Genomic DNA, 8,666 nt, shown 5'->3' on the forward strand with positions numbered 1-8,666 from the left:
CAGTGCGTGTCTGTGCGGGGGGCTGGGACGGTGCTCAGCACCCTGGGGGCTGCTTTGAGAACTGGGGGAGCTCAGAGGGAGCTGGGGGGCAGGCAGGGCTGGTTCCCACAGGGCCCCCCACGCTGCTGGGTGCTGCTCTCTCCTGTTTTATCCCCTGTGGTTTGTCTGTGGCCACCACGGAGCAGCCGGTGACCGCCTGTCCTGCGGACGTGGCTCCGAGGCGTACACAACATCGGGGACGCGATGCTCGGGGCCAGCCCCACGGTCACAGCGCCCCATTTGCCCGGCGCAGCGGGCCAGTGGCTCTGTCAGGGGCTCACCGGGGGGGTTTGCTTGCAGCACCTCGTGCCCTGTCCCCTCCCGGCTCGCCGCCGTTAGATGTCACCCTGAGGCCACCCGTGCCAGACCCGGCTCTGCTGTGGGTGCCCACGCGTCGGGGTGGCGGCGGCGGGGGCGATGCCCGCCCACGTGGGCGCTTAATCCTGCATTATCCGGCTGCTTTGCTGCTCTTGTTTATTTACTGCGGGAGCGTGCTGCGGCTGGCGCGGGGCATGGGGCAGCGCCCACCCCCCCCATCTGATCCCATTGCCTCTCCTGCCTTTCCCGAGCATCCCTCTGCCCCACCGCCTCTCCACACCCAAACCCCGTAGGATCATCGCATGGTTTGGGTTGGAAGGGGCCTTAAAGATTGGCTATTTCCAACATTTCTAGCTAATCTGCTCGTCCAGCTGGCACACACAGACCCACGTCCCCGTGCCAGCGCTCAGGCTGTCCCCACAGCACCTATCCGCTCTGGGACCCCCGGTGCCACAAACTGGAGCTAGCGGCGGTCCCCGAGGGCAGCACAGTGACAGGAGCAAAGGACACAGGTCACAGAAATAGCAAGTCTGATTTGATAAAGCAGAATTAATCCTTCACTATGGGACAGATTAAGGAGGGAGCCAGGGTCTGTAGGTGCTGTGGGAATCCCCGGAGAGAGGCACGCTTGGCAGGACAAGGGCCTGGGAAAGCTGGTGGGGCTTTGGGGTCTGCTCTTGGTGCAGAGGTGGGGGCTGAGACCTGTTGTGGGGGACACACACAGTGACCTGGGGGGGGCCCTGAGCTCCCCAAGCGAGGGGCTGGCTTTGCTCCCATGGCTGCAGGTTGTGCCTGTGAGTGCTGAGGGAGGGATGCGACGGGAGCAGAGCGGAGCCTGTGGGGGCAGCAGGGACCCCCCCAGCCTCCTGCTGAGACCCCCCCCGCATCCAGCAGCGGCGAGGTTAAACCTCCATCATCTGCTAAGCTGCACGCCCAGGCGGATGAGTCCAGGTGGAGCTGGGGTGACTTGGGCAGGTCCCCCCCTCCGGCTGGACATCACCTTTTCAAGGCATCTCCGTGCCAGAGCCCTCTCCGTCCTCCCCAAGCACCCGCTCGCCGCGCTGCTCCCGACAGAGCCCCGGGCTCCGAGGAGGAGCCCCGTGCTCTTCAGCTGCCTCCCTCCGCATCTCACAAGGCTGAAGTTCATTAATTCTCGCCCGAAGCCCCCCCGGGTGGCCCAGCTGCTCCAGCTGGCCCCTGCTGCCCGCCGTGCCCAGCCGCTCGCCGGGGGGCCAGGGCAGATGCTGGCGGGTGCTCGTGGCAGCTGCGGACCCTTCCCAGCACCGCGACCGCTGCAGCCTGCTCCGGGGGGGCACCGGGAGGTGCCAGCTGCTGAGGGACCCGCAGAGGGGCTGCAGGCACGGGGTGGCACCGTGGGAGAGCCGAGTGCTCGCTGTGGTTGTGCCGAAGCTCTGCTAAAAGCCTGCACGGGGTGAGCACGGAGACCCAGGGAGCTGCAGGGCTTGGGAGAGGACCGGGGTGCGCTCCCTGCTTAATCCAGAGCTGGCGCTACGGGAGCCAGCGATTACCTCCGGTCCCTCTGAGCTCCTTCTCCTCCTTTCCTTCTGGAGCGACACACGTTAAGCCAAATCCTCCCGTCACATGGTTTAAAGGCAGAGCAAGGGAATAAGGGCAGGTCAGAAGGTGAACTGGAGGCCACGGATTTGCCATCAGGCAGAGGACCTTGCAGAAATGTGCGAGGCATTTCTCCTCGGATAAATTAGCGCACGCTTTGATTTGTTGTTTGCAATAATCCTCGGGCCGGCTGAAGCGCGCACGGTGCTCGTTCCGGGGGTGATCTGGGGGCACGCGGAGGGCTCGGCTCGCTCACGTCGCTTTGTGCTCAGGGAGCTGTCCACAAGTGTCACCCAGCCGTGCCTCGGTGCACCAGTGACGCTGATGACTGCTGCAATTATCGTCGCTGGCCTGCCGGGCTCAGAGGCGTAAGGAGGCCCCGCTCGGCCAGGAAATGAGCCCCGTGGGAGCAGAGGCGTGACGGCCCCGTGCAGATGTGTCCCTCGCCCTGCCCTCTGCCCTGCTGCCCGGCGGGGGGGCTTTGAGCTGCACAAACCGGCGGCTCGGTGCTGGCCTGGCGGGGCGATGGGCGCTGCCGCGTGTCCACAAGGGCGAGAGGTGCGGGGCGATGCTGTGCTGCCTCCCCTGCGCTCTGTGCCCCCAGGATTTACCCCTCAGCCCACAATAAACCACCAGCAGCACCCCCCCGCTGCCTCCCCAGCCCGGGCTCGGGCTGCTCTGCTCCAGCTCCGGTCCTGTCTGCGGTCACCTCTCCTCCATCCCAGCGCTGGCGCCTGTCACGTCCTCCTCCACCCCTCTGCGCCCTCGGTAACATCTGCTGAGCCCGTCCCGCTTCTTCCTCCCCTTCGTCATCAATTATCTGCAGGTCACCCATAGCATAGGGGGCCAGGTGGCGGCTGGGGGGGGGACAAGGAGCTCTGGTGGGGTGGGGGGGTTGTGGGACACCCCCTGCCCCTGTCCCAATGCAGCCCCCAGCCCTGGGTTTCCAGCACGTGGCTGCACCTCATGGCAGCTCATGTGGGGGCTGGAGGGGGTGGCAGGATGGTGCTCCCCAGCTCTTGTTGAGCCCCATGGGGGGGGTGGCTTCCCTTAACCCCCACCAACACCCATCCCTGTTCCCGGCCCCACATGCTGTGAAATCCCTGAAGCTCATGGGCAGTAGCTCAGCACCAAGCCCTGCACCTCCGTGGCCCTGGGCACCTCCGTGGCTGCTCCATAAACCCACGGGACACCATGGGCGCTGCAGGAGCATCCCCGGTACAGAGCCCCCGTGCAGGCCTCAGGGGACCTCGCTGCTCCTGCTGCCCACAGAGGGGTTTATTGGGATTTGTTGGGGCCCTCCTGGTACCCCAGGATCACCAAGGCCACTGCTGAAACCCACGTGCCCGGCAGCACCCTCGGGCTCCACGGATGAGGAGTGACAAGGCCCCCCCACCCCGTTAATTTGATGCTCATTAACTGGAATTGCCTCTGCGTGGCAGTGATGGGTGCCTGCAGAAGGCACCGTGCTTTGGAGCCATTTCGGCCCCCTGAGGAAGCAGCCCATGGGGGGGGGGGGCACAGGGGGCTGCCGCTGCAGAGCCCGGGGCTGGCTGCAGAGCCCAGGCAGTGGGAGGGGGGGGGGCAATATAGGGGGGTGCAGGAGGACGGGGTCCCGAGCAGAGCAGGGGGGCTGGAAAATGGGAAAGGTGGAGACGATGTGAGGGTGGCTCCTCACACTGGTAGCATGGGGTGCGAGCAGCCTGTCACCCCCAGGTCACCCCAGCCCAGCACTGGTGTGCGGCCCTGGGGACGCTCGGGATGTGCAGGGAGAAACATCAGCCAGAGGCCAGCCTGCGAAACGCAGGGCGGCTTCTTCCAGGGCAAAACAACCCGCGAGGGGCTTCGGCAAGCTGAGCCCTGAGGTTTGTGCACGCTCCTTCCCCCTGCCCCGTGGCGGGCTGGGGTCCCCGTGCCCAGGTGCCTCTTCACAGCTGCTGTCACCGTGTCCCCTGCTGTGGGTATTTGTGGGGACGTGCACATCTGGAGAGGGGAAACTGAGGCACCGTTAACACAGCGCCTGTGTGTGGGGGGGGGTTGTTGGGTTTGGGGACAGAGCCAAGCATTGCACAGCACCGGGCCAGCACCGGGCTAGACCCAAGCCATGGTCTGGGGGCTCACCCTGCCCCGTGGGGACCTGGGGGGCCGTGGGGACCTGCTGTGTGTGTGCGTATTTGTGGCAGGGCTGCACTCTGCCCCAAGTCCCTCGGCATTTCTGCCACCCCCTCCCAGGGACTGTTTTTGCAGTTGTCTGGATCCGGAGCTCTGGTGTGTCACGGAGCGGGCTGGGGGGGGACAGGTCTCTGTGGGGACACCGCACCCCAGTGCTGGGGGGATGTGTGTGGGGGGCAATGGGATTGCCCGGACCCCAGGCAGAGATCCCAGCAGTGAGGGACCAGGAACCCATGGAGCGGGGACCCCAGAAGCGGGGGTTCCCAGAACCAGGGTGCGGGGGGAGAGGACGCCCGGGGCGGGTCCCAGCAGCGGGGGGGGGACCTGGGCACCCCGGACCCCACCGCTGCCCGGCTCGGGGCGGCCCCACCGCCGAGGACTCGTTTGGGGCGCGGAGCCCCGCAGCTGCCCGGGCCGGGATGGGCGCACGGGGAGCCCCGGGGCAGGGGCTCGGCGGTGCGGGGCCGGGAGCCGCCGGGGCGGGGACGGCTGCGGCAGCGGGCTCCGTGATTTCGTTTGATTTCCACTGATTTCGTTTCACCGGGGCCGGGCGGTCGGGCCGGGCCGGGCCGGGCCGGGGCAACGCGTCCCGCCCGCGGGGCTGCGGGGCGGCGGGGCCCGGCGGGGAGCGGCCCGGGCCGGACAGGGGGCTCCCCCCGCCCCGACAGCCCCGGGGCCGCCCCGGTTGCCCGGGGCCGGCCGGGTCCCGCAAACGAAATAAGCTCTGCCGGGGTGCCGGGGTGGGGGGCGCGGCGGGGCTGGGCACCGCGCAGCGGGCCCCGGGACGGGGGCGACGTCGGGGGTGCCCCGGGGGTCCCAGCGCCCCCGCCCGCTCCTGGGCGCTGCCCCCGGGGCAGAAACCGGGGCCCGTGCGGGCGGAGCCGCCGAGGCCTCCCGGGACTTTCCCTACCGGGCAGTGGCACCGACCCCGGGGGTGGCCCCGGGGCTGCGACCCCCGTCCGGCTGCGGAGAAAGAGCCCGGCACCGGGCGGGCGGCACGGGGAGCGCCCCCCGCCGCCCCGTGGGCACGCACCGCCGCCTGGGACCTCGCCCGCTGGGCCCCCACCGTGGCACGGCGCACCGGCACCTCTCTGCTCCGGGCACACGCGGTCCGTGCACGCTGCCCCGCCCGGGCACGGGCACGCTGGGTGCCGCCCGCCCGCCGTGTGTGCGCGCCCGCCGCGTGTCCTGAAAAACAACCCCAGAAATCAACGAAAGCACCGAACGAAAAGCGGCCCCCGGCAGCAGGCACGCACCCGGCCGAACCAATTCCCGAACAAACAAAAGCAAAAAAGGAAAAGAACGAGAGAAAAAGGAGAAAGCCCCCAGCACCAGCCAGCGGGGAGCGGTGCGCAGCTGCACAGCACCCACCCACGCGCGGCCGCCCCGTGTCCGTGCCGAGCGGCGCCGTGCCCGTGCAGCTCCCCGTGGCCGTGCCCAGCCGTGCCCAGCCGTGCCCAGCCACCCGCCCCGTGCACACTCACGGCGTCTCCGTGCAGTCGCCTCGAGCCGCTGTGAAGCCCTGCGCACTCACACCTTGCACACTCACCCCGTGTCCGTGCACGCTTACAGTGACAGTGCACACCGGCACCGTGTCCGTGCACGCTTACAGGGTGTCCGTGCACACCGGCACCGTGTCCCTGCACACTTACACCGTGTCTTTTCACACTTACACTGCCCGTGCACACCGACACCGTGCCCGTGCACTGAGCCCGTGTCCGTTTACCCCGTGCAGTTGCCCCGTGTCGTGCACGCTCCCAGCGTGTCCGTGCACACTCACACCGTGTCCTTGCACTTTTCCCGTGCCCATCCACTGCTCGCACAGTCACCGGGGACCGGGCACACCGACGCCGTGGCCGTGCACAGCCGCAGCACATGCGCGTCCCCCGGATTTCCCCAGTGTCCCCACGCGGCCAGGCACGCTTTCTGTCCGGGCACGTTTACCCGGTGGCCGTGCACATTTGTCGCGTAGCCGTGCACCTTCCCCCCGTGTTCGTGCTCGGTTCCCCCGTGTTCGTGCACATTTTCCCATGTCCGTGCGCGGTCCCCGTGTCCGTGCACAGTTCCCCAGTGGCCGTGCAAGGCCCCCGTGTCCGTGCACGTTTTCCCCGTGTTCGTGCACGTTCCCCGTGTTCATGCACAGTTCCCCCGTGTCCGTGCAGAGTTCCCCCGTGCCTGTGCCCGGTCCCCGTGTTTGTGCAGTTTCCACGTGTCCATGCACGGTTCCCATGCCCGTGCACAGTTCTCCCGTGTTTGTGCACGGTTCCCTCGTATCCGTGCATGGTCCCCGTTTTTGTGCACGGTTCCCTCGGGTCTGTGCACAGTCCCCGGGGCCGTGCACACATTCCCCGCTTCCGTGCACAGTTCTCCCGTACCCGTGCACGATCCCCGTGTTTGTGCACAGTTCCGCCGTGTCCATGTTCACGCACAGTCCCCATGTGCACATTTATTCATGCACAGTTCCCCCATATCCACGCACATTTATTCCCCGGGGCCATGCACGCTTCCCCCGTGTCCGTGCACGGTCCCCGTATTCATACACAGTTTCCCCGTGTCCGTGCACGGTCCTCGTGTTCACGCACAGTTCCCCGTGTCCATGCACAGTTCCCCCATCCATGTCCACGCACAGTTCCCCCATGTCCAAGCGCATTTATTCTGGGGCCGTGCACCTTTCCCCCTTGCACGTGTCCGATCTCCTTATTTTTGCACAGTTCCCTCACGTCCGTGCCCGGTCCCCGTGTCCATGTACAATTCCCCCACGCACTGCACAGTTCCCCCATGTCCACGCACATTTATTCCGGGGCCGTGCACGATCCCCGTGTCCGTGCACCTTTCCCCCGTGTCCAAACACATTTATTCCGGGGCCGTGCACCTTTTCCCCGTGTCCATGCCCGGTCCTCGTGTCCATGCACAGTTCCCCCATCCACGTCCATGTACAATTCCTCCATGCACTGCACAATTCCCCCATGTCCACGCACATTTATTTCGGGGCCGTGCACGATCCCCGTGTCCGTGCACCTTTCCCCCGTGTCCGTGCACGGTCCCCGTGTCCATGCAGTTCCCCCGTGTCCATGCCCAGTTCCCCCATCCACGTCCATGCACGGTTCCCCCATGTCCAAGCACATTTATTCCGGGGCCGTGCACCCTTCCCCCGTGCCCTCCCGCCGCCCCCCGTCCGCGCCCTGCTCCCTGGCTGCCTCCGGCCGCGATTTCGTTCCCCCGGCCCCGAGCACGGCGCGGGGGTGCTGGGGACCCGGGGCTGTGCTCGGGGTGCCCCGGAGCCCCCAGCCGCCTCCCGGCCCCGCGGTCCCCGCGGGGATCGGGCCGGGCTTCTTCCCGGGAGAGAGCCTTTGTTTACGGGGAGGGGACGGGGAAGGGCCCCCCCTGTTTCCCGGCCAGACCCGGCGGCTCCCCGACAAAGCCGGACCGGGGGGACCGGGGGTCCGCGGGGCTCCGATCCCCGGCGGCATCCACACCCGTAGGCCGCCCGCGCGGGCAGTGGGCCCGGAGAAGCGCGGCCACGCCGAGCCAAGCCTTGCCGTGCCGTGCCGAGCCGGGCCGTGCCGTGCCGTGCCGTGCCGAGCCGTGCCGAGCCGGGCCGTGCCGAGCCGTGCCGTGCCGTGCCGTGCCGTGCCGAGCCGTGCCCGCAAGAAGCGGCCGTGCCCGCCGCCGGCTCGCGTTACCTTCATTTCCAGAGGGGCCGGGGCTGCGCCGTTCCCGCAGCCCCCCGGGCCTGGCGAGCTGCGGGCGGGAGGCCGGGCACCTCCGCCGAGCTGTAAAACGGAAAACCGAGGGAATTTTTCCCCCCTTCCCGGAGCGGCTCGGGGGAGCCCCGGGGCCGCAGCGCGGAGCAGCCGGGCTCGGCGGCCCCTCGGCGGGGTGGGAGCCGGCGGGGGCCGAGCGGAGCCGCCCGGCACGGCCCTGCCCCGGGCTCGGTCCCGGTTCCCGAGCGAGCCGTGAAGCAGCGGGCGCGGCGATAACAATACCGGCACCGCCGGCAGCAATCAGGCGGTGAAACTAAACCGGCAAGAGCAACGATCTAATAATAATGATACTCCGCATAGTTTATTATAATGGGAACTGCTGTTATTTATGATTATGAGCCGGAGCAGCCCCGCGCTCGCCGCGGCTCCTCTCAGCCCTGCGCAGCCCGCGGAGCGGAGCGGATCTGCTCGCCTCCTGCGCCCGGGAACGGCGGAGCCGGCTCGGCTCCAGGCGGGTATTTCCCTTCCTCGGCTGCTCCGCGCACCGTGACCGAGGCAGAGCAAACGCCGGGCGGTTCGTGCGAGCGATAGCAACGGCAACCCCGATAAGAGCAGCAGCGAGGGCGAGGGTGGGCGGCGGGGCTGCGCCGGGGGTGTTTTCCGTGGGGGCTGCGCGGCCCCGAGCTGCCTCTCTCGGCCCGGGGCTCGTGCCCGGGGCTCGGTGCGGTGCCGGGGCTCGGTGCGGAGCCGGGGCTCGGTGCTGGCGGCTCTGCCCTCCGCGCTCCCCGGTGGGAACGGGCCCGGAGCCCTCCCCACGCATCTCCCCCGGGAGCGGCCGGGGCAGGGCGGAGGGACCGG

This window comes from Anser cygnoides, chromosome 4 (genome assembly GCF_040182565.1).
Source record: "Anser cygnoides isolate HZ-2024a breed goose chromosome 4, Taihu_goose_T2T_genome, whole genome shotgun sequence".
Classification (NCBI taxonomy): Eukaryota; Metazoa; Chordata; class Aves; order Anseriformes; family Anatidae; genus Anser; species Anser cygnoides.